General features: G+C 38.4%; 1 pseudogene; it reads right to left on the reverse strand.

The window, feature by feature from the left end:
* The window catches only part of LOC149201597 (N-terminal acetyltransferase A complex auxiliary subunit NAA15 pseudogene), a 42,624-nt pseudogene that overhangs the window by 14,670 nt on the left and 1,574 nt on the right, over positions 1-26,380 (reverse strand).

The following is a 26,380-nucleotide window of genomic DNA, read 5'->3' on the forward strand; positions in this document are numbered from 1 at the left end:
AACCACAGAATATCAACCTAGGCCTAGGCCTAGCTCCTGAAGAAAAAATAGCATATATTTGTCACTTAAGACAATACAAAAGTGTCTTTGCTTGGAACTACGATGAACTCAAAACTTATGACACTTCCATCATCCAACATACTATCCCAATGATAGACGATGAAAAACCTATCCAGCAAACGCTGAGAAAGATCCATCCCAATATAGAAAATCAAATCAAATCTGAACTCAATAAGTTATTGAAAGCCAAAATCCTTTTTCCCGTTTGACATTCCAAATGGGTTTCCAATATAGTTCCCGTTAGAAAGGAAAATGGAGACATCAGAATCTGCATTGACTTTCGAAACCTTAACAAAGCCTGCCAAAAGGATAATTTTCCTTTGCCTCCCATGGAGAAAATATTGCAGGCAGTCGCAGGATCAGAATTAATGTCCTTTTTGGATGGATTTTCCAAGCTACAACCAAGTGTTGGTCCATTCCGATGATCAATTAAAAACCACATTCAGAACCAAATGGGGCACTTACGCATATCAAAAGATGCCCTTTGGTCTAATCAACGCTGATGCCACATTTCAGCGAGCCATGGATATCGCATTCAAAGGATTAGTTAACAAATCAGTGGTAATCTACTTGGATGATATAACTGTATATTCCAAGAAATGAGGCAATCATATTAGAGATTTAAAACAAATCTTCCAACGTTGTCAAAGGTATGGAATTTCACTTAACCTGAAAAAATCTTTTTTTCATTAAGTGAAGGAAAACTTCATGGATTCATAGTGTCAAAATCTGGAATTCATATTGATCCTGACAGAATCAAGGAGATTTCTGAAATACCCATACCTCACAACAAGAAATCTATGCAATCTTTCCTTGGCCAGATTAATTTTGTAAAGAGATTTGTTCCAATTTTTTCAATAATCATGTCTCCTTTACAAGCAATGATTAAAAAGAACTCAAACTTCAAATGGGGCCAAGACGAATACGAGGCATTCAATTTGATCAAACAAGCAATTATTAACACTCCATCTTTAGAAACTCCAATTTTTTCCGATCCTTTTATTTTATATACATTTGCCTCTGATAGATCATATGCTGCGATACTCACTCAAGCAAATCAAGACAAGGCAGAAGCTCCAATTGCTTTTTTTAGTTCAAATCTACAAGGGGCTGAGTTAAATTATTTAGATGTAGAGAAACAAGCTTACGCCGTTTTCAAAGAAATTAAATATTTCGGACCCTTTCTACTCAAAACCCATACAAAAATCATAGTACCGTTTCCAGCGGTAAGAAATCTCTTAGTACAGAAAGATGTGGGTGACAAAAGAGCCAATAGGGTAATTTTCTTATAGGAATATGACGTAGAAATCAAACCAGCAAGTATTGTAAAAGGTCAAGGCTTTTTCAAACTGTTGACTGGAGCATCGCTTATTTCCGAAATACCATCTGCAGAGATACAAATGTACGAGGTAAGCCTAAACGATGTTCAATCATTATACGTTGATATCATATTTCGTCTAAAGAATGGATATGCTTCTTCAAACCTCGATCATACCAAGAAAAGAGCTCTAAGGTTGAAGGCTAAACAATATCAGCTCGTGAACAATGTTCTTTTTAGAATAAATTATGATTCTGTTCTCCTTAGATGTCTTGAGAAACCTGAAGCTGAAAAAGTCTTGTAGGAACTCCACGATGGGCCACCAGGCGGACACTATACTGGAGACGCTGCTGCACATAAAATTCTACGTGCAGGCTATTACTGGCCCACATTATTCAAAGACTCGCATAACTATGTAAGGAAATGCCAAGTTTGTCAAACCACTGCTGGGAGACAAAAGAAACCATCATTGTCGTTGCAACCAGTCAACATTGAGTAGCCTTTTGATCAATGGGGATTGAACATAATAGGGGAGATCGTTCCTCACTCCTATAAACATCATAGATATATCCTTACAACAACAGATTACTTTACTAAATGGGTAGAAGCAGTTCCACTCAAGACGGATAATGCTAAACACATCATCGAATTCATAGATCAGTTCATAATTACCAAGTTTGGGTTGCCTTCTGCTTTAATGTTTGATAATGCTTCATTTTTTTCTGGTAATGCTATGATTGAATTTGCACTCAAAAGGGGTTTCAAGCTTAAATACTCTGCCAATTATTACCCACAGGGGAATGGGTTAGCTGAATCTACAAATAAAAACTTAATCAGAATTATTTAGCAATTCCTTCTTTGGCCTTAGTTCAATATATTGATGAAGCACCAACTTCTTCCTTACAACTAAGGCAACTGGAAATAATTAAGTTAGAAGAGCAACAAGAATAGGCCAAAATAACTCATGCTCATCACCAAGCATTAGTAAAAGCTTCTTTTGATTCAAACATGATATCCAAAAAGGATTTTCAGATGGGAGATCTAGTTCTAAAATGGAACAAGGCTCATGAGGAAAAAGGGAAACATACAAAATTTCAACGAATGTGGCTTGGCCCTTTCCAAGTCACAGAAGTCTTAGGTCCGTCTACTTTTATGTTACAGGAATTAACAAGAAAAAGAGAATCTTTACCTGTTAACGAACAGGTCCTCAAAAAAATATTTTCCATAGGAGATCATTCTTCTATCTTGTAGATTAGTTTTTTATTTTTGTTTTCATAATAAAACCAGTTGTAAATAGTTACATTTGGTGTTGAAAAGTGTGCAACAAGAAATGCTTGTTGAGAGTGCAACAAGATGATGGAGCTTAGTGAAAAGAGTCGCCTTCACTAAGTGGGCCCGCAAGCTATTTTTGGCGCAAGTCTATTTTTAGACTATGTCTATTTTTAGACATATGGATCATGTCTATGGATGATTGATCAAGTTGGGAAAAATAGATGGACTTCTATTTTTGATGAAAGTGTGAGTGATCACAGTGTGAGTGATTACAGTGTGAGTGATCACAGTGTGAGTGATCAAAGTCAAAAATAGAAAAGTCAAATATTATTATCTCACAATAATATTTGGACTATAAACTTAATCTTATTCTCTTGGAGCACTTCAGTTTGAGCTACGGAAGTGGCACATGCAGCTGTCAGAAGGAAATTCGTTTTTCTTATGAGTCAGTTGAGTTTTTGCATGCATGACTTCAGTTAGAACTCAAGTGAGTTGAGTTTAGTGGACTGGAGGTACAGTTGATGGAGTTGTGTTCAGTTTAGCTTTGTTAAACTGGTTGTATTTAGTCTAACTGATCAATAGACTAAAGATGAGTTGGGTGAATTAGTTATTAATTAATTCACAAGTTATTAACTCATAATGCAACTATAGAATACATCAGTTAACTCAGTTGCATGTCAGTGCATGTTCAGTTCAGCAGGGACAGGTGTTAGAGGATCAGATTGCTATCAGTTGTGACTATAGCTGTGCATGATGATTTGCACAATCAAAGGATTGAGTATGCCAATGAGTTTGCTCACGTATCTTCATGATATTATAGCTGTTGCTCACGTCCAACATAGTGTGGGTGACTATTTTGCAGTGTAAAATCGAGTTTGGGAAGCAATTCTCATTAGTTCTCGAGCAGGTTTGAGCAGTGGAGGCAGGCAAGCAGCGGGAGAGATTTGGAGATCAAATCTGAGCTGTATTGTGTGTAACAGGTGGAGATACTTGTGAGAAGTATTATGCTTTGTATTGTTACATGATTCAATCAATATAATATACAGATAGTGTGGGGTTTTTAGCGAGATGCTTTCCCCGGGATACATACTGTGTTTATGAGTTTGATTGATGCTTCTATGTGTGCCTGTGGATGTTTATGCTTCTGTAATTTGATGATCAACGTAGAGGAGATTATGTATTATACATGTTCCGCTTAAATTGTATGATCAGGATAATCTCTGTTGAATATGTGTCATATTATTCAAAATTTCTACATGGTATCGGAGCTAGATAATTGTAGAAAAAGTTTCTACATGGTATCGGAGCAGCTTGATTTGTAGAAGAGATTTTTACAGGATATCAAGCGAGGATTGATCATCGGATCTATTATTCAGAAAGAGTTTACATTTTATTTCTTTAGGAAGAGTCTGTAATCGGGCCAGGTAGCCTCTGGATTCATCCTTCTTTTGGAAGGTGAGATATCCGGTGAATGCCCATACAGTCAATCTCTGTACAAGAAATAATTTGTTCTCACGAATTCTAGATCGGAAGCAGTTGAGTTTTTTGTGCTAGTGGAATTCGAATTTAATTCCAAAGCAAGAAATAAAACTCAGAAACATTCAGTTCGAGAATGGAGATAGTATGCCCCAGTATCTCACGAGGTTCACTCAGTGTCGAGATGAGTTGGGAAGTGTGGGGGTTACTGTTGATGATGAGGATGGTGAGTCTAGGACTCCTTGACCTTCCTAAGAGTTGGCATAGCTACCAGGACTCGGTGAATGGAAGGGAGAAACTGCCAAATTGGGAACGACCATGGTCGGATTTGATGCAGGAGGAGATTAGACGGAGCACCAGAGACGGTTCTTCATCCATGCAGGATGAGGAGAACTGTGCCTTAGCGAGTAAGGCGAGGAAGGGGAAGGGGAAGGTTTCTCTTTCCGAATCCAGTTCTTCCAATGATGGGAAGAAGGTTGACAAGGCGAAGGTGAGATGCTTTCGTTGTCATGAGTTGGGTCATTATGCTACTAATTGCCCAAAGAAGAAGTCCAAGAAGGGATCCGGGGAAGGATCTGAAGGTGAGGCAGCCTCACTTGCTTCACAGTTTGAGTTGGACTTCACACTCTTCGCATGCATGGTTTCATCCATGATGGGAAGTGGTTGGTTTCTTGACAGTGGAGCTTCTTTCCACATGACCGGTGACAAAAGTTTGTTCAGTACTTTGGAGGAGAAAGATCTCCAGATACTCATAGGGATGGGTAATGATGAGAAGTATAGTGTCTCAGGTGTAGGCACGGTTATTTTTCAGAGGGAGCATGGAGCTCGCCTTACCTTGACCGATGTCAAGTATGTACCAGGACTGAAGAGAAACTTGGTGTCGATCGCGATGTTGGAAGACAGAGGATATGATGTGGTCTTTACTAAGGGAAAGGTTTTCCTTAGACACATCATCACTAGACAGGTGAAGCAGATTGGTTCACGGGTCAAGAACCTGTATGCTCTTGAGGTTCAAGATGCATGCAAAGCCTTGAGCAGCAAGGCAACTGATGGAGACTTGGTGGTTGAGAGGGAGCGTATATTACCTCTCAACATGCAGAGCCAGAAGAAGTCTCAGACGATTGTGGAGGAGCCACGATTGGTGTAGCAGCTTCAGGAGGTTGTGGAGCAGCCACAACAAGGGAAGCTGAGAGGAGATCGAGTAGAGACATCTACTCATCCAGAGACCTCTAGTAGGGGGAAACTTCAAGCCAGGTGGGCTGAGGGATCGCATGCATCCATACCTCCAGGTAGGAGGTGGGGTGATGTGGATTGATTGTCCCAAGGAGGAGGGGCAAGATCCTTGAGGTACCCAACCTCTTGGATGAGACCTTGCTACGGGAGCCCCGATGTGTAGTAGCAGGAACTGACTGATTGGGTAGAGACAGATGCGGATGGAGCGGCAGAGAGAGCGACAGTGCAGGGAATCCCAGGACAGCGCATAGCTAGCAGGTTGTAGCAATGCGAGAGGCACAAGTGTTTTGCACAGTGTTAGGTGGCACAGAGAGGTGTGCAATGGTGCGAGATGCATGGAGATGTTGCAGTAGCGCAGATGTCAGAGAGGGAGCACTTGTCAGCAGCAGGTAGAGCTTCAGCATCAGAGGATGTTTCTATCCCAACAGGGAGGTCAGTTGGGAGGTGCAGTGCGGATGCAATGCTGGGAGATAGAACCAGCAGCAGCACGGATGCAGTCAGAGATCAAAGTGACAGAGGCTAGAGCAGTCAGATACTGAAGAGCACAGAGATGCAGAGTTTCAGTTGACAGAGGCAATAGCAGTCAGAGACTTTGATGACAGAGCAAGTGGACCGGCCAAATGTGTTGCATGGAGAACATTCCAGAGTTACAGGATCGGGTTTGAGAGGAAGCCTTTCTTGTTGAGAGGGAGTGTTGAAAAGTGTGCAACAAGAAATGCTTGTTGAAAGTGCAACAAGATGATGGAGCTTAGTGAAAAGAGTCGCCTTCACTAAGTGGGCCCGCAAGCTATTTTTGGCGCAAGTCTATTTTTAGACTATGTCTATTTTTAGACATATGGATCATGTCTATGGATGATTGATCAAGTTGGGAAAAATAGATGGACTTCTATTTTTGATGAAAGTGTGAGTGATCACAGTGTGAGTGATTACAGTGTGAGTGATCACAGTGTGAGTGATCAAAGTCAAAAATAGAAAAGTCAAATATTATTATCTCACAATAATATTTGGACTATAAACTTAATCTTATTCTCTTGGAGCACTTCAGTTTGAGCTACAGAAGTGGCACATGCAGCTGTCAGAAGGAAATTCGTTTTTCTTATGAGTCAGTTGAGTTTTTGCATGCATGACTTCAGTTAGAACTCAAGTGAGTTGAGTTTAGTGGACTGGAGGTACAGTTGATGGAGTTGTGTTCAGTTTAGCTTTGTTAAACTGGTTGTATTTAGTCTAACTGATCAATAGACTAAAGATGAGTTGGGTGAATTAGTTATTAATTAATTCACAAGTTATTAACTCATAATGCAACTATAGAATACATCAGTTAACTCAGTTGCATGTCAGTGCATGTTCCGTTCAGCAGGGACAGGTGTTAGAGGATCAGATTGCTATCAGTTGTGACTATAGCTGTGCATGATGATTTGCACAATCAAAGGATTGAGTATGCCAATGAGTTTGCTCACGTATCTTCATGATATTATAGCTGTTGCTCACGTCCAACATAGTGTGGGTGACTATTTTGCAGTGTAAAATCGAGTTTGGGAAGCAATTCTCATTAGTTCTCGAGCAGGTTTGAGCAGTGGAGGCAGGCAAGCAGCGGGAGAGATTTGGAGATCAAATCTGAGCTGTATTGTGTGTAACAGGTGGAGATACTTGTGAGAAGTATTATGCTTTGTATTGTTACATGATTCAATCAATATAATATACAGATAGTGTGGGGTTTTTAGCGAGATGCTTTCCCCGGGATACATACTGTGTTTATGAGTTTGATTGATGCTTCTATGTGTGCCTGTGGATGTTTCTGCTTCTGTAATTTGATGATCAACGTAGAGGAGATTATGTATTATACATGTTCCGCTTAAATTGTATGATCAGGATAATCTCTGTTGAATATGTGTCATATTATTCAAAATTTCTACATTTGGAATTCACGAAAAAAAAAATTTCTCTTTTAGATTTTGTTTTATCACTTGTATAAATAGAATTCTTTCTAGAAAATTGATCGTTAGTATTGAGAGATACAGTTAAAGGCTCTAGGCCTAGAAATGATACTAGTTTCAACCTTGTAAATTTTGATGAAAAGCGACCTTTAGTGGGAAATTGTTTTATATCAGTCCAATGAAAGGTATCAATATCAAAATGAAGATTCTCTGTAGAAAACACTTTCCAAAAACTCTACCATTATCGTCCAGAACTATCTTAAGGAAACAATGACTTCCTCCCCACCTAGGAAAATACAACGTTCAGGGAATAATCCAATGATACACTTTAACTTAAAGAGTAAGACATCTCATCACAAGCTGACTTATCATGATCATAGATATCATAGCTTGCTGACTTTGCCAATATTGCATACCACAACAGGGCAATGACTCAAAATTGTTGCAATCAGAGACAAGGGGCTTCATCACGAGCCAACGTGTTCAACAAAGTTATAAATCAAGTGAATGACACTGTCATAAATTGGCTACCAAACCAAGACATTGTTCTTTAAGGGTAAAAAGAAAATGAAAGCAATAAGTGTGGATATGGATTTCTCTTTGAAAGTTGTATATTTCTCTAAGTAGGATACAGGATCATTTCTGGGTAACAGGTAACCCTGTCGAGGTTATAAACGCCTGCTGGCAGCAGAGGCTCCAACTACAACAAATGAGCATATTTAAAACTGATTTACAGAGAAGGTTTTGTTTTTATCTTTATAAACAAAGTAGTGACTGATGTAGATACAAAGACTAGCTTGAGGGAGTAAATAATCAAAGTTAAAAAATAGAAGAAACGAAATATCATTGATAGGTAAAAGCATGATGTACTTTGTCTTTCTATAATAAAGTTTAATTTTCTGGAAAATTTTCTGTTTTGAAAGTTTAGAAAATTAAAAAGAAAAGCAAAGATAACTGGTTCTTCCAAGTGAATCGCCAATTGTTGTGGCCAGCAACAACCCCCCTTCTTATTTAGTGTTATTACTAATAACACTAAATAAGTGGGGGCCGTTAGTCAAAAATTTTAAAAATCAATTCGTGCTTGTATTTCCTTTTTCAATAAAACTTACAATCATAAACTTAGGAAAATACCCTTGAAAAATCTAAAAAACTTAAGTTTTATGATAAGGTAAGATAAAATCACTCCTTAAGAAATATCGCATCGCAAAAAGGATAATGGATACCTCCTTACAAGCAGAATTCTAAGATTGCGAGATCACGATATGAAACTTCATCGCATCACATGCATCAAATATCACTTACACTGAAAAACCTCAAACTGCCGATATACGATGGCGCATATTGAAAATCACATTTCGCGGAAAACACATTAACGGATGATTGTCATATGTTACGCTCCATTGATATTGCGATGTTGCGATGTTGTGATAGAGCGATATTGCGATGTTGCGATAGAGTGATATAGTGATATTGCGAAGCAAATCGCAAAATCGCTTCATCGCAGATATTTCGGGCTCGTTGTTCAAAAAAGTATTTTCCATAAACCGAGACTTGGTTATGCACTTTAAATGCTAATTAATGAGTTAGTTTCCAATCATTAATAGAATATGGTTTTGTGCTTATCGAAGAGCCATTTCACGTAAGGTGGTATATTTTATATGTCTTCGGCATTTAAAAGCTTTCCCGTCACCTTTCCTTATCATTATTCTCACTTCACTTTTAAAATGCAGGAACAAAGAACAAAGAACTATACAGAGTAGTATTCAGGATATTATGGGAAAGAAAGGCAAAGCTCCGAGTTCTGAAGACAAAGAAATGACGCCCTTGTATACAGACACCGCCTGTAACAGAGACGTTGGTATTACTACTTGGGAAGGCATGTACAATTTACTTGAGGAAGAGAATCCCAAAGTGATGGAGGTTACAGCTACTGCAGGCTCACATGGGTCTTCTAAGGCATCCATTACAGAGCTAGCTTGTTCGTTCTTACACCGGATAGCGGCGAGGCCCAAAATTCTTCCCTACACAGACATGGTTAAATGGGTACTGGACAACGCTAACATCAAAAACAGACAATTTAAGACTCAGGGTCAAGGACTTATTGGCTCATTCACTCCACAAGATTTGAAGCTCATGTACTATTTACTAGAGCCACAGGCGACTTACAACAAACAGTTCATAGAAAAGTTTGCTTAAGAAAATGAAGACCTAGCAGAATGCACCAAAGACTGGTCAAAGAGAGATGAACCACTGAAAAGGGATAAACATGGTATGTATAGTACTGGTTCTCTCACTTCCCCGTATTACTTTGCTGCTGCTATGCTCTGTAGACTTTTTGGGAAGCCAGACATTAACAAATTTTCATCTGAATGGCTACCATTATTGGATGCCGCCATTAATGCTACTGTTATGGATTGGGCTAAAATATTGTCTGACAACCTAGCCACAACCATTGTAAATGTAGTGCCCCGCTCTAGTTGAGTAAACAGTGATATGACTCTAACATTTATATAGCCCTAAGGCCCACTCATTATTCTTTGAGGACCTCAGGTTGAGGATCTAGGCACATGACTCTATTATTAGTGGTTGAGACGTTTATGTATGTTCTCCATTGATGTTATGATAAAGATAACATTAATGGTTATGTAGGTTATCTATTGGTATTATGATGATTGTACAATTAATGGTTATGCATGTTCTCTATTGATATTATGGTGATTGTAGCATAAATAGTTATGTTTGGTCTCTATTGAACTTATGATAATGATGGAAATAAAGGATATGTATGCTCTCTATTGATATGATGAGGAAGATAAATTTGATGGATAGGTATATTTCTATTGATGTTACGATGTCGATAATTTGATGGATATGTAGGTTTCCGTTGATGTTTTGATGATGAAAGCCATGATGGATGTATCCCTTATATTAGCTACTTACATTAGTTCTGGGTCACAATGAACAATGATGTGAATGACCAGGTGATGGTAATAATGTTATTATGACAATGACTAACACTGAAAAACTTGGTTACTGATTATTATTGAGTATGGCAGGAAACCACCAGAGGCACTCGCACATTACGAGTTGACGACACCTGGTTTGATGAAAATTTATATTATTTTATCTTTGAAATTCTAATCGATTTTGAAACCTGCTATATATGTTTATCTATATTCTGATGATATGGTAATGGTTGCAGGCACATATGACTTGCTTGGTCGAATGACTCACATATGGGTGATGGGGTTGTACAAGTGGATGGAACTACATGGGACGGGTGGGACAGTGTCCCTGATCTCACCCACTAGCACTCCCACCGTGACTTGGGCTAGAAGGGTTGAAACACCTTCGTCTTGAAGATCACGATGCCATGAGGGCAGGTCCCAAAGTTGGGTCGCTCATGAGGATCTTACCGGGGGGTGCGCATCAAGGCGGATTCCTTGATCCCCGACACCATTAGTCTCACTATAGCAGGCAACATAAGAGATGATAGTGGTATATGAAGTTGCACTATACTTTCCCCTCGTAGTCACTGGATGCTTGAAGGGCATGTGGTGTGGCACCCTTGGAACTTCAGGGGAATTTCTTGAAGGGCACGACCAACTTGGCACCCTTGGCATCACAAATAAAATTTTAGGTGTGGCACCCTTGGAACTTCAAGGGAATTTCTTGAAGGGCACGACCAACTTTGCACCCTTTGCATCACAAATAAATTGTTAGGCGTGGCACCCTTGGAATCAGTAAAAATAAATAATAATAAATAAATATAAGTAAGGAATGAAAACTAGATAAAGTTACATCAAGGGTAAATGATGATTAGAAACCAAGGTAATTAAATCAAAAATAAAACTTGGAATAAGGAGGATCATAGGAAGAAATAAAATAGAGTACCTTAAAAACTCTACCCTTTCCATGTTGGAAAATACTAAGAAGATTATGTGGTTTAATTAGGTAAAAAGGGGAAAGAGGGACATAATTGTAAGGATAAAGATTAATCCTAAACTAATTAAACCTAATTAAGAAAAGAGGAAGGTGAATTAAAATAAGAATAATAAATTAAATTTAGAGAAATGTAAAGAACCTCCATGTGGCAACAAACAACATAAGAATATCCATCTAAGAGATAACCTGAGTTAAATTAGGGAGTAAATAGGGGATCAAATCTTGACTCATTAATTGACTTTAAGTAATGAACACAAATTAAGGAATAAAAAGGGGGAATAAAGAGACAACTAGGAGAAGAAATAGGAATCTTGTTGAGGTGAGGAAAATATTGGTTTTAAATAAAAATTTAAGTAAATAATTTTGGGAGACCCTTGATGTGAGAATGACACATGGGTGGGTGAATAATCAAGCTATTGAATTATAAAAAAAATAATTAATTATGCATGACATGACAAGTGTCACCCATGAGGACTCCTATAAAAGAAGAGGCAAGCCATGAGAGAAGAGGACTTTTGGAGGATCCCTATTGTTGGATGGATGAGATGATGTCAAGAGTAGTGATTACGAAGCTATAGTGAGTTTGGTGAGGTAGAGGATTTTAGAGAGGGGACTCTTGAGCCAAGGTGTGCTCTCCTCTACCAGCCAGTGCTTTCCTCCATTGTACAACCCCATTGCAGCTCGGGGGTCCGCGGGGAGGAAGAGTACCTAAGGAGTAGGCTGGGAGGTTAACCGGTGGGTCTTCGCATTCGGATCAAGTGCGTCATCATTCACTCGCGAAGGTGACCAGCTACAAGGGAATACCAGCAACAGCAGAGCAAGTGGAGTCTCGCCTTCTGGTGAACGGTACATATGTATTTCATTACTATTGATCTTAGTTAAAAGTATGAAAATGTTATGATATGTTTCCTGAAATGAGTGGCAGGAATGTGTGTGTTAAATAAATTTGAATTTCAATGTGTTTCTTTTCTGGTTGTATTTGTTGTTAACAAAAAAAAAAAAAATGTATACAGTCTGGATTTGGTCCTTACATTTGGTATCAGAGCACAAGTTGAACCCTTGAAGCCTATGGGCCCATGCATGCTTGACTAGTTTTGTTTGTTATATATGGGTATTTCTCTAAAATCAAGAGATTGATTTACCCTCCCAACTTGTGTTTGGAGATCTGATTTTCAGTGTTTTAGTTGTAGATTTATTATAATGATGTGATGAACAATCATTTTAGTTCCAGTCGTTGTGAGGAAAAGTGGTTAACCTCGGCTCAAGTCCCATTTTATGAAAGGTTTATATGTTTGAATTTAGTTAGTCGGATTGTACATGAGTGAGTGAGTATATATATATATATCAAGTTGTTACCTGAAATTGTGCCTCAAAGAATATAAAATTAGCCTGGTATCATACCATACCGGAATGAGGGAGGGAAGCGGGCAGGCAGTTTGCCCGGAATATTTATATAAGGAGAGAGAGAAAATAAACCAGTTTCCACTTGGTTTCTTTCTGAGACAATTGTGCTTATTAGAACTAGGTTTCATGTAGATATATTCTTGTTATAGAATCGAGCCAAGGACAACTTCAACGGAATTTTCAATGAAACCCTAAATGTGGAAAACGCTTGCAGTGTAAGTGACAAGTATAAAGCTGTATTTTTCCCCGATATGTTCAACCCTTCATAATTTTCACTTCTTTCGCAGATAACCTCCAGAACTAACATTTCAACATTGATATTTGTAAAACCATATAACTCCTCTCTGTAAAATGAAGATTGTGCACAAAACAGGAATCTTCGAGTTTATTAGTTGTGATGCAACATCGTTCGGCTTGATACTGATATTGAACAAGTTAACCTTTGCAATCATACATTGAAGGTCAAGAGAGGTAAACTCCCAAAATCATCAAAGGCAATCTGTATTAAATTGAACCATTTCGAAGAATAATAGAATTTAGCCTTCTTGATATAATTATTGTCACTCACCCCATGGAATTGGGAATGGACAAAGAAATGGAAAGTCAGGAAGTGTCCTTTGCATTGACGAAGAAAGACCATATCCAGATAGTTCCTCTGTGCGAATTTTGCCCTGTATTTTACTCACTCCAGCGAATATTTACTGAGAAAGGACTTCACGGTTTTGCCTTGTACGCATCGCAAGAGGAAACAAACTCATATGCTCAGCCCAAAATAAAATATGCCCCATTTTAGGGTATGCTGTCCAGAACTCGTTTTATCAAGAGTTGATGATGTTTCTCGTGGACAGAGAGAAAACGTATTTCTTCTAATTTACAAATTTAGCTGCCGACATCTCAATAATGAACCAGTCCATTTCTACACAACTCGAACTCCACAATTCAATTGATAAGCATATCCTGAACAGAACTCGGCCAAAAAGAATAAGAGAACTAGTCCTCTTCCATCCGCGATTGTGAGATTACTTCTTGTGAAATGGCTCCAAGAAGTACTGATTTTTAGTTAATGCATCTTTTCCAGTTAAGCATTTAATCAAACAGTTTGAGAACAATGTGCTATGGAAGTACTTAATTTAATTTGACTCCAGATGAGATTAACACATTTACAAAATTGGCGGTGGTTAATCCATTGACAAAGCAACATCGACTGGCTTCCAAGGTGAGTCTGAAGTGCTGAAGCTACATGTACACAGGCGAATGTTTGTTATCTATGCAATTCGAGTCACCACACGATTCACAGTCAACAAAATTCGATCTTGAAGTTTGCAATATACTAGAATTGTTTTTAGAGGTGACAATCCACCACACTGTTGTAATCCGAGTTCTCAACTGCAATTAAACCGAACCTTTCAATGACCTGTAGGTAGATTTTATTCAAGGGATTTGAACATGCTTTCTTGTCAGTTGTCCAAGAATATGGCAGCTTGCTGTCACAGGTCCAAAGTAGCTGCAATTATTTACCACAGGTTTAATACATATGCTATAGATCCACACAGTTCTGGGTGTAATCACTTTCCACAGGTATGCCGAGCAGTTTCCTTCCACAAAGTCGAGAACCAAACCAGACAAAAAAAACATCAACGCTCTTCTGCTTTGTGTCCCTCTCTTTTTATCTCCTTTGCGAGGCTATTTCCTTCTCGCAACTATCTTTGAATATCCCACCGAAAAGGATGATCTGGAATGGAAAGAATTCGAGTCATATATTTATAATGGCTGCTATTGAAGAGTCACAACTTATGGTGAACGGTGAATTGATCCATCAGGTGAGATGCAAGCTGAGCCGATCAGTCCGAGGGACTTTGACTCAAACCCCGAAATCAAATGCAAGATTTTAATAGACAACATGAAGTCCGTTACAAGCTCTTGACTCGCAAGGATTCGCAAATGATAAAAATGGATGATTAATCAACATTTCCAATGTCAGAATCAACAAAAACTGGCGAGACAAAGGCGGGAAGAGATTGAATTTGATTGGGAACAAAGCGAGAATAAATTGTGTGGAAAGTCGCAAAATAACTGGCCGCGAGAGTTGCACGGCGGGAAGATAGAATAAACGAGGCAAAGCCGTTTGCGTCCAGCGCAATGTAAGGTAAGCAAGAAAAGGTGTCTCGGGGGTGTTTTTATTTCCGGCTTTCTAATTTGATTTGCCCCTTTAAGATGCGCCGAAGCTGAGGATTCGTATTCAATAAATATTAAAGGGTAGGAAGTAGACCGATCCTTCAGATTTAATACCGTGCGTGATGTGTGACGTGGCAGTGCAGAGCACACCATATCTGTTCCTACCCTTGATTCCTTCATCCCTTTTGCTGGAAGAAACTCATGTAATCTGTTTTAACTTTGTTTCCTTCCATGCGGTCAAAGGATTGGAAGTTATGGACGGCATAAATGTTCTCACAGAATCTTAAGTTGTTAGCAACGCATTCTTTCTTTAAAATAAAAATTGTTTTGTCTACTTTTTAAAAACCCAAATTCATCGAGTCTGAGTGGATCCAAGTCCGAGTCAAAACTAAGTTGAACAATATGTATTACATTGCAATGAATTTATATTGTATGGTCAACATGGAATTAAGTATGATATAGTAAATTGATCGTTGATATATTATCGTCTTTTTCATTTTATATAAAATATCATATTAAGAATATATTCTATGTACGCTATTTGATATTTTTCATCCTTAATTATCCAATATCAATTCTAAAAAAAATAAAAAATACAAAATACAAAATAGCTGAAAATATCAATTATTATAATATTTTAGGATCTATAAATTGATTGATTGTTTTTTATCAGATTAATTTGGGAAAAAGGTATTTCAAAATAGAAGTCCAAGTAGGAGTTTTAAAGCATATCTTTCTAAGATATGCCCTCAAAGCAGGATCAGAATGCTGAGATCTAAAATATTTTCCAAAAGTATCCCTGATGATGTAATTGGTAATAACTAGATTTTCAGGACATTGACCTTACAAATGGAGAAATGTGTCAAATTTCTTATAATACCATGATTTCTGTCCATTTAAAATGCAGATATTTTTGTAGCCACTCTCTCATCTCATCAAAATCTGCCGAGCTTGCCCAACATTTCCATTCTTGCACAACCCATCAATCAAAATACCATAAGTAACAGCGTCAGGCTCACACCCACGAAATAGCATGCTATTAACTAGCTTGGTGGCCTCATAGATATGCCCAGATTTGCAAATTAGTGTATCCAAAACTCATGTTCTGAATCTTTTGTGTTGATCTGAAACGCAAATCAATTCAAGTAACCAAGGTGACTGCAATAGCTGTGTATTTCACCTATAACTGTCTTGAAGTTCTGGCCATTGACTGAGCTATGTATCTGCAATAAAAAAAAATGAAACCAGATGACTAAAGTCTAAAACCCAAAATATTGTGAATGAATGCCCTGTTTAAGCATTTCAGAGCACTTTAAGAACGATATAGTTACAATGCAACTGTAATGGCAGGGGTTTGAGTAGTGGCATTCTCTGTGTAGATTGCTACCATCTAATGCCATAGCGTTCTCTCCCAAAAGTAGCATCTTTTAGCACATATATTCAAATGTGTAGCAATGTTTCATTTTCAATACTCATCAAGAAGTTTTGCTGCTTCAGTTTGTCTTTTGTCCCATTCCAAGAGCATAGCGAGCAAAATTTTTGTTTTGTTGCAGTCTATGATGTAACACGTTGAGAGACATTTACAAATCTATCAGACGTGTGGTTAAAAGAATTGGACCTCTATTCTACATATCAAGATTGTATCAAGATGGTTGTTGGGAATAAAGTAGACAAGGTAATCTTGGTAATCTCCTTTTAGAATAAAAAATTAATCAAATCAATGCATAATTCAATCAAATCAATGCATATGGAATATTAGTCATGATTATTACCAATGTTGGAATAGAGCTAGAGGTGTCTAGTGAATAAATATTTTTCTTGTTTCTAAATGAATATAGTTATTGAATATATGTATTTTATATATATCTGTGTATATACGGTCCCTTTTTGACTTGGAATTTAGGGAAGTATTCTTTAGACTTGAAACACAGACAAAAAGAAGAAACACTGATTATTATAGTATTAACATGGGTGCATGCTTATTATATAGTGTGGCGGATGGCCTCCACACTTGAGGATAAGCTATATGGCTAGCCAAACCAATGGTTTATGAGTATCCTTTTCTTGGTTTAAATGGTTTGGTTCATATTACAAATGGAGTATTGATGTCCTTTGAGATAGAATAAGGGGCAAGTCATCCTTGTCTCATTCCCATCTTCCTTTCTTTGGCGAAATTTTGCTAGAGCACTGAAATCAAAATTTCTTCGCTAAAATACAATATAAGGAAGAAATAAAATAACCTTAGAGTGAATAAAAGATACAATATAAGGAAGAAATAAAATAACATTTGGTTGGTTGAGACCAAACCTGGTTTGCAAATGGCTAGATAATGTTGCAGGCACATTACAAGGTTTTGAGCAATGCGTAAAAAAATAAAATAGAGTATTCATTAGCAAGAGAAAATTCTTGGTAAGAGGTCACATTTGAGTATTTCTTGTCTAAGAAACACTAATATTGACTTGGTGGAAGACTAGTAAGTTACAAGTGAAAATGTAATTCCTTACTATGAATATCTTTGGTTTACACAAAGGCGCTGCATTGATAGCCAAATATGAGGGGTGGGGGATTTTTCTTTTTAAAAGAGAATCACTAGTATGGATAATGAAGGAAGAATCATTTCAAACTAATTGTTAGTGATTCATAATTGATCAACTATGGCTAGCATGATTCACCAACATGAATCCTAAAACTATTTTTAAGATATAACCTGTTTTTTTTGTGCTTATTACTATTATGTGATTACCAATCATTGTAAATTCAAATTCAAACAAGCTTGGTGCTGCAAATGACCGAAGTCAATAACATGCGAAGGATCTGAAATATAATGACGTAAAACAGAAACATGAAACGCATCATGCATACGTGCTAAAGATGGAGGTAAGGCAAGCCTATATGCCACTGACCCTTTCCTTTCTAAGATTTCAAAAGGTCCCTCAAACCATCCCATTAATACTCGATCCTCTAGTCGGTCCCAACTGAGAGGTGTTCTGCAGAATCTTCCATATAAGAACCCAAATGGTGCCCTCTTGATGGAATTCTGATAACTACTTTGGAGGACACCAAAGAGATGCGTCATTGTTTTCCTTACCTATTCCAAGGACTTCGAGACGAAGTCTATTATTAAGAGGGGGTGTATGTAGTGCCCCGCTCTAGTTGACTAAACAGTGATATGACTCTAACATTTATTTAGCCCTAAGGCCCACTCATTATTCTTTGAGGACCTCAGGTTGAGGATCTAGGCACATGACTCTATTATTAGTGGTTGAGACGTTTATGTATGTTCTCCATTGATGTTATGATAAAGATAACATTAATGGTTATGTAGGTTATCTATTGGTATTATGATGATTGTAGCATTAATGGTTATGCATGTTCTCTATTGATATTATGGTGATTGTAGCATAAATAGTTATGTTTGGTCTCTATTGAACTTATGATAATGATGGCAATAAAGGATATGTATGCTCTCTATTGATATGATGAGGACGATAAATTTGATGGATAGGTATATTTCTATTGATGTTACGATGTTGATAATTTGATGGATATGTAGGTTTCCATTGATGTTTTGATGATGAAAGCCATGATGGATGTATCCCTTATATTAGCTACTTACATTAGTTCTGGTTCACAATGAACAATGATGTGAATGACCAGGTGATGGTAATAATGCTATTATGACAATGACTAACACTGAAAAACCTGGTTACTGATTATTATTGAGTATGGCAGGAAACCACCAGAGGCACTCGCACATGACGAGTTGATGACACCTGGTTTGATGAAAATTTATATTATTTTATCTTTGAAATTCTAATCGATTTTGAAACCTGCTATATATGTTTATCTATATTCTGATGATATGGTAATGGTTGCAGGCACATATGAGTTGCTTGGCCGAATGACTCACATATGGGTGATGGGGTTGTACAAGTGGATGGAACTACATGGGAGGGGTGGGACAGTGTCCCTGATCTCACCCACTAGCACTCCCACCGTGACTTGGGTTGGAAGGGTTGAAACACCTTCGCCTTGAAGATCACGATGCCATGAGGGCAGGTCCCAAAGTTGGGTCGCTCATGAGGATCTTATCGGGGGGCACGCATCAAGGTGGATTCCTTGATCCCCGACACCATTAGTATCACTATAGCAGGCAACATAAGAGATGATAGTGGTCTATGACGTTGCACTATACTTTCCCCTCGTAGTCACTGGATGCTTGAAGGGCAAGTGGTGTGGCACCCTTGGAACTTCAGGGGAATTTCTTGAAGGACACGACCAACTTGGCACCCTTGGCATCACAAATAAAATGTTAGGCGTGGCACCCTTGGAACTTCAAGGGAATTTCTTGAAGGGCACGACCAACTTTGCACCCTTTGCATCACAAATAAATTGTTAGGCGTGGCACCCTTGGAACTTCTAGGGAAGTTCTTGAAGGGCACAACCAAGCTTGGCACCCTTGGAATCAGTAAAAATAAATAATAATAAATAAATATAAGTAAGGAATGAAAACTAGGTAAAGTTACATCAAGGGTAAATGATGATTAGAAACCAAGGTAATTAAATCAAAAATAAAACTTGGAATAAGGAGGATCATAGGAAGAAATAAAATAGAGTACCTTAAAAACTCTACCCTTTCCATGTTGGAAAATACTAAGAAGATTATGTGGTTTAATTAGGTAAAAAGGGGAAAGAGGGACATAATTGTAAGGATAAAGATTAATCCTAAACTAATTAAACCTAATTAAGAAAAGAGGAAGGTGAATTAAAATAAGAATAATAAATTAAATTTAGAGAAATGTAAAGAACCTCCATGTGGCAACAAACAACATAAGAATATCCATCTAAGAGATAACCTGAGTTAAATTAGGGAGTAAATAGGGAATCAAATCTTGACTCATTGATTGACTTTAAGTAATGAACACAAATTAAGGAATAAAAAGGGGGAATAAAGAGACAATTAGGAGAAGAAATAGGAATCTTATTGAGGTGAGGAAAATATTGGTGTTAAATAAAAATTTAAGTAAATAATTTTGGGAGACCCTTGATGTGAGAATGACAAATGGGTGGGTGAATAATCAAGCTATTGAATTACAAAAAAAATAATTAATTATGCATGACATGACAAGTGTCACCCATGAGGACTCCTATAAAAGAAGGGGCAAGCCATGAGAGAAGGGGACTTTTGGAGGATCCCTATTGTTAGATGGATGAGATGATGTCAAGAGCAGTGATTACGAAGCTATAGTGAGTTTGGTGAGGTAGAGGATTTTAGAGAGGGGACTCTTGAGCCAAGGTGTGCTCTCCTCTACCAGCTAGTGCTTTCCTCCATTGTACAACCCCATTGCAGCTCGGGGGTCCACGGGGAAGAAGAGTACCCAAGGAGTAGGCTGGGAGGTTAACCGGTGGGTCTTCGCATTCGGATCAAGTGCGTCATCATTCATTCACGGAGGTGACCATCTACAAGGGAATACCAGCAACAACAGAGCAAGTGGAGTCTCGCCTTCTGGTGAACAGTACATATGTATTTCATTACTATTGATCTTAGTTAAAAGTATGAAAATGTTATGATATGTTTCCTGAAATGAGTGGCAGGAATGTGTGTGTTAAATAAATTTGAATTTCAATACTTTTCTTTTCTGGTTGAATTTGCTGTTAACAAAAGGAAAAAAAATGTATAGAGTCTGGATTTGGTCCTTACAGTAAATTACCGATCTAAAAGAACTGTTTCTGAGAGAATTTATCCCCCTTTCTACTTATCGGCATATGTGATGGATGCAATCTGTTTTGTTTCCATGTTTCCTTTAATGGATTGGAAATGGACGACTCAAGACCCCTTACCCATTCATATTTATCATAAAGAATTGTGGGAATCTAAGTTCACTCCGTATTTCTACAAGATTTGTCATGGAATCATGTTGTCCTTGTACAAAATGTTGTATGATAACGATGCTCCAAGATTTTCTCCCGAAGCAGGGGTAGATATACTCCCTGTCGCGAGATGGTTCGCAGAGGAACTGTTTACATATGTCAGGGTATTCGGAAGTCTCGCTTCCCCTCATGTCTTACCTTTGTATATTCCTGATAAACTCATGGCACGAGAAATTGCTTATCAAATCTGCGGAGAAGGAGGTTTGACTAAAGATTTGAAAGACAAAAAGAAGGCTATTTGGCCACAATTTCCTGTGGCCTGTGGGGCCTTTTCACTATTTGATGTAGGCCATGCATTCAAAGAAGTAAACAACATAACATGTCTACGATTGTTCAAATTTCCAGGAAGACCATTTGACCCTTATGATATTGCTAAGAATTTCACTATTGCAGTCAAAATAAAGGTGTTTTCTAAAGAAGATGATCTTTTTGATGACATGTTCCAACAGAAAAGTACGCTTAAAGAAGTTCTGCATTCGGCCCAAATGTGATTCCCTCCAGCAGAATTTCAAGAGTTCAAGATATATAGGGAAAGGAGGTTAGCTAATATCCCTTTGGAAAAACTACGCTTGGAACCTGTAAGGGAACCAACTCCGAGTATCAGTCTCAGTGGAAGTTCAGGCATAGACAGATCTAAATCTAAGTCCAGGAAAGAAACATCAAAACATTCTAAGAGATCCGAAAGTGACCATGATAAAAGCGAAGGGCTAGTAAGGGATACTGCCCAGTCAAAAGAGCTCCCACAGCAATAGGTTTTGACCTCTCCACAGCTAGATCCTCCCCCTCTCATCGTCCAGCCACCATCAGTCAGAACCGAGCTAGATAAAGAATGGGAGACATTCAATGATTTAATCATTATTGAAGGACAAAACACAAAAACACGTGAGTAATGTACAGACAACAAAAGATATAACTACAGGAACAATTAGTAATGACTCAGAAATGGAACATATTCCCATTATCCCATCCTTTGAACTTATGCTCAAAATAGAGGATATTCCTTCTCTTGATGTATTTTATAGTCCACAACACAAGGCAGTAGTGAGAAGACAAAGAAAGAAAAGAAAATTGGAAAATGTGTTCTCTCATGATGCAGAGTAATTAGACATCCTATGGCAAGATCCTACCACCTATCCCACTAAAAATCTCACCAAATTATTTCAGATCGTAGGAGCATATGCCTCTGCGACCATTGATAAAGCATCTGAGGTACAACAACTACTAAAAGAGAAGGAAGATCAAATACAGGTTTTGCAGCAACAGCTGCAACAAGCCAACACCAACAACGAAGCACAGAAATAGCTTGAAATATTACAACAGGACTTCCAACAAATGCAGATAGGCTACTAGAACAGTTTGGCTGAAAGATAAAAACAATTACTGGATATGCAAGAGATGCACAAGGATGATCCTAAGCTTACAGAATTCATCACAAAATCCATTTCCTTAAATTATCAACTACTGCAGCAACAGGAAGCATTGTGCCAAAGAATAACACAATGGAACTCTTATTGCAAAATAAGCGATAAAATCACTAATCAAGTTGTGGACTTACGGCATGATTATGATTTAATTGATAAAAGAGTTACTGAATATTTGGCTTGGCAAGAAACAGAGGAGGGGAAAAGAGCAGGTGCACCAATAATTAATGACAATCACAAAGAAATGTTCTTTAACAAGTGGGATGCACAAATCAGGAAAGCAGAGCAAGCGGCAGAAGAAGCAGCCACAGCAGCAAACAGTGTTATTGACTGCATAAATGAAAATTTTCACATGGAAAATTTGATCTCAGAAACCACTCCAGGGTATCTACCGAAAGCACAACAATTGCATACAGGCTGGAGACAGAAGGCTCAAGAAAAGGCAGAATCAATCAAAATATTAACTAAGTTGAATTGGGATTCTTACTGGGCATATTTGGTAAAACCACACAGCCAGTGCATGACTCTCAAATGTGTCATTAGTTCTGTCGAGAAGATGGTGCCAGCTCTTTCTGATTCCATTTTCGCTGGACAGTTAAAGTCGGAAGTCGGCCAGCCGACTCTTCTCAATTAAAAGCTTGCGATTTCAAAGAACAGATGCAGAAATAGTTAGTTTTAGTTTTAGATTCAATGTTAGTATTAATTTTGCTTTATTTTTGCCTGAAATGAGGACGGTCATTTAAACCGTATCCTACATTTTTGTAATAAGTTATTTTTGGATTTAGTTAGTAGTATTTAAACTCTTCTTATGCATTTAGAGAAGGGTTCTGAAATTTGTCAAAAACTTGTCCTCAGAACATGCACTTTTGCACCCTCCGAGGAGGTTTTGATGAATGAATGGAACAAGATTTATTGATATCTGCATTTAATATCTACTACTGATGTTGCATTTCTGTACTCTTAGTGGATGTTGGATTAAGAAGAGATAAATCATTATCGCTTGAAGCTCATGAATAGAACTAGTTATAAATGGTACTTTTATCTCTTAACTATTTCTGCCTCTGTGTTAAAGTGATATTTATGTTCAGTTGTTTATATATTGATGCGTGAATGCTTGAGTTATCATTTGGCACTTTTGTACAGTGATAGCTATTTATTTATGCTTAATATATGAGTAGCTTATTATGCAATATGTTTTTCACAATTGTTTCATCTCTATTGAATTCTTTTCTCATAACAGTGGAATGATCTTTATTACCAATTATTATTTTAAATAATTTTAGATCGCATAACAGAAAGATTTCATCCCGGGTTAGTGTAGAATTAGATATTTCTGTTTATTAGAATACAATTGCATGTTATTAGATTAGAGTTAGAATAAAAGCATTTCACTTAGGACCTTTTAGAAAAGAAATATCAAATCTCAACAGACACACAAATAAATTGGGAAACTGGTCCCATATCCCCAGTCGGACCCACTATACCAAATGGAAAAGGAGCCGCTAACCAAGGTCCGGACTGGGTGGGTATCCCCCTTGTTGTAGACCCGATTTTCGGGGCTTCAACAGGTTGTAGGAGATTCACTACCAGCTTACTTTCGTGGGATCTACATCGGATCCATAATTTATGGTTAGGACTGCCCTGAATGCAGTCTCTGAAGAGTGGGAGACATTTTTCCGAAGTATTTTTGGCAGGGCTACTCTTCGCAGTTGGGAGGAGATGTGGGCAACTCTTCGCCGAGAAGAGATCATGAGGATGACTAAGGCGTGCAATAGTAGCAAGGGAGGTCGAATCAAGAAAGAGGAGGAGGAGGATGCGGCTCTAACATCTGTGGGACAACAAGTGAAAAGGAAGAAGAAGGGCATCTCCGAGGTGAAGTGCTTCCATTGTGGGGAGCTGGGACATTAGGCATCCCAGTGTCCCAGGAAGAAAAACAATGGAGAAGCTTCCAATTCAAAGGCAACTCCAGCTAAGTCAGAGAAAGAGATCGATACTGATGACGATTGTGCCATGAGTGCTCATGAACCTATAGAGAAGAGGTGGGGAGACATCGAGTTGTAGTAAGGAGGACTACATACTAGGGGCAAGATCCTTGAGGTGCCCAAACTCTTGGATCATATCTGGCCATAGGAGCCCTTAACGACAGTAGTAGGATGACAGGGGTCGGATGGAGTGAAGTATAGTGGAGTAGCAAGGCAATGCTTGAGTGCAGAAATTTGAGGCAGCACAGTGGAGGTTACAGCAGTGCGAGAGGCACAGAGATGTATGCAGCAGCGCAGTGGCAACAGAGGGAGCACATGATAGCAGCAGAGGCAACTTCAGCATCACGAGGCTTCCAAACTGACTGGGATGTAAATATTTGGGGGAAGTCAGTTACCTACTTCTCGGTAACTGGGTCGCAGTGCAGCAGTTAGCAGTAGCAGTGTTAGGGGCAGCATGGGCAACATGTTAAGAGGGAGTTGCAGTATAGATGTAGTAGTGGTAGTGGCAGTGCCATGGGTATCAGTATAGAAAGTAGCAGTGCAGGGGATGTGAGGCAACAGGCCAAGCGTCAGCACAGGTACCGGTGCGGAGGATTAGTGTGATGTTTACATGGTGAAGCATTACTAGAGCACATTCCTCGCTAAGAGGGAGTGTTGATTTGTGGTGGCATCGAATGTGCTCTAGCCATGAAAATTGGTGGAGAGGCTGAAGCACGTGAGATCTCCAAAACCCAGAAATCGTTTGCAGAAATTCTACTTGGATGAGGAGATATTAAAATAATTAATATTTTTAATTGGGTCCTAAGTATAAACTTAGGAAAATTAAAATATTAATGTGGATTAATATAATTTTGTGTTAGAAGGTTCCAAGAGACGAGGATCAAGCCAAATCTAATCTTAGCCGTTGATTAGGGACTTAATCTCGGTCGTTGAATCGTCAATAGGAAAAGTATAAGAGGAGGCTTGAGGGTTAGTTGGAGATACACCAAATTGATTAGTCAATTAGATTTTCTGGAGCGGGGTTTTGCTAAGAAAATCGAACTAGTGATCTGTTGCAACAAGGGGCAGTTTGGCACGAGGCCGAGAATACATAGCAGAGAGGCAGAGATAGTTCCAGAGAGACAACACAGATCCTAGGAAGGCTGACGAAGAGGTAGTTGGGACTTACACAGAGTTTGAGGAGGCCAGTGTGGGTGATGCAGAGGGTCAAAGGGTTGACGCAGAGAGCCAAGAGGCTGGTGCAAAGGCACAAGTAGTTGTGCAGAGGCTAGCAGTGCTGATGCAGGGCCAAGAGGTAGCGTTCGGTGATTCTAAGTGGGGCAGACTGAGTGTTGGTGCGCTGAGAAGGTGATGCAATCCCTATCAGAGTGACGCAGAGCAGTGGAGAAGCTTGGAGCAAATTTAGTTGTCCAGCTAAGAAGTTGTCGTAGTTGTTGTGGGATCATTCAACCAATGACTGATCAACCGGAATATCTGTCTCCGATGAGAGGTATTATTGCCGAGGACATTCTCTGTTGGGTGAGCCGTTTCTAGCATCCTAGTTGTATTCAGAAACTGCATAATAATAAAACCCTCATATTTGCTGCATCAATTTTCCCGCATTGGGTTATTCCGGGGACGATTGTCCAAAAATAACGGTGTCCCTTTTGTGTTTGTCTCAGTTATTTCAGTGGTTGATCTGTATATGTGCTAAAGTTGCATTTGTGTTTATTTTTGGTATTTATATCTATAAATAACTTGTTAATGAAAAAAACAAGAGAAAATAAACCAGATAATTTAGTAGGGATTTCTGATGTGTCAAACTTAGAAATTTCAACAGGAACCACCTTTATCCTTTGAATCTGAGATTGGTATATCCATAATTGCTGCAAAATCTGGAAAGAAAATTGAGCCCAAAACCTTGACGCAGATAGAAGATTATTATTTCTTTGAGATAAGGCTTCATTGTGATTTGAGCAATCGTGATAGGCTGAGATAGTTGATTTAGAATAAACTTTGTGTGCTGACCAATAACTTAGCCTTTACAACATCTCTGTTTCAAAAAAGAATTTATGGGCATTTCCAGATTTTTGCGCAACAACTCCATATCCTTTAGGCTGTCACAATTCAAAGTATTCACTATTATTTAGGGCTTTAACTCTTCTTTTGAATGAACAAAGTGACATTTAATTCCCCACTCAAACTTCCTGTTAGTCTCAATAATGTGACACAGAATAGGTTGGGTATAGA

This window comes from Pinus tabuliformis, chromosome 2_1 (genome assembly GCF_031772625.1).
Source record: "Pinus tabuliformis cultivar Carrire ecotype Pingquan chromosome 2_1, CPIR1, whole genome shotgun sequence".
Lineage (NCBI taxonomy): Eukaryota > Viridiplantae > Streptophyta > Pinopsida > Pinales > Pinaceae > Pinus > Pinus tabuliformis.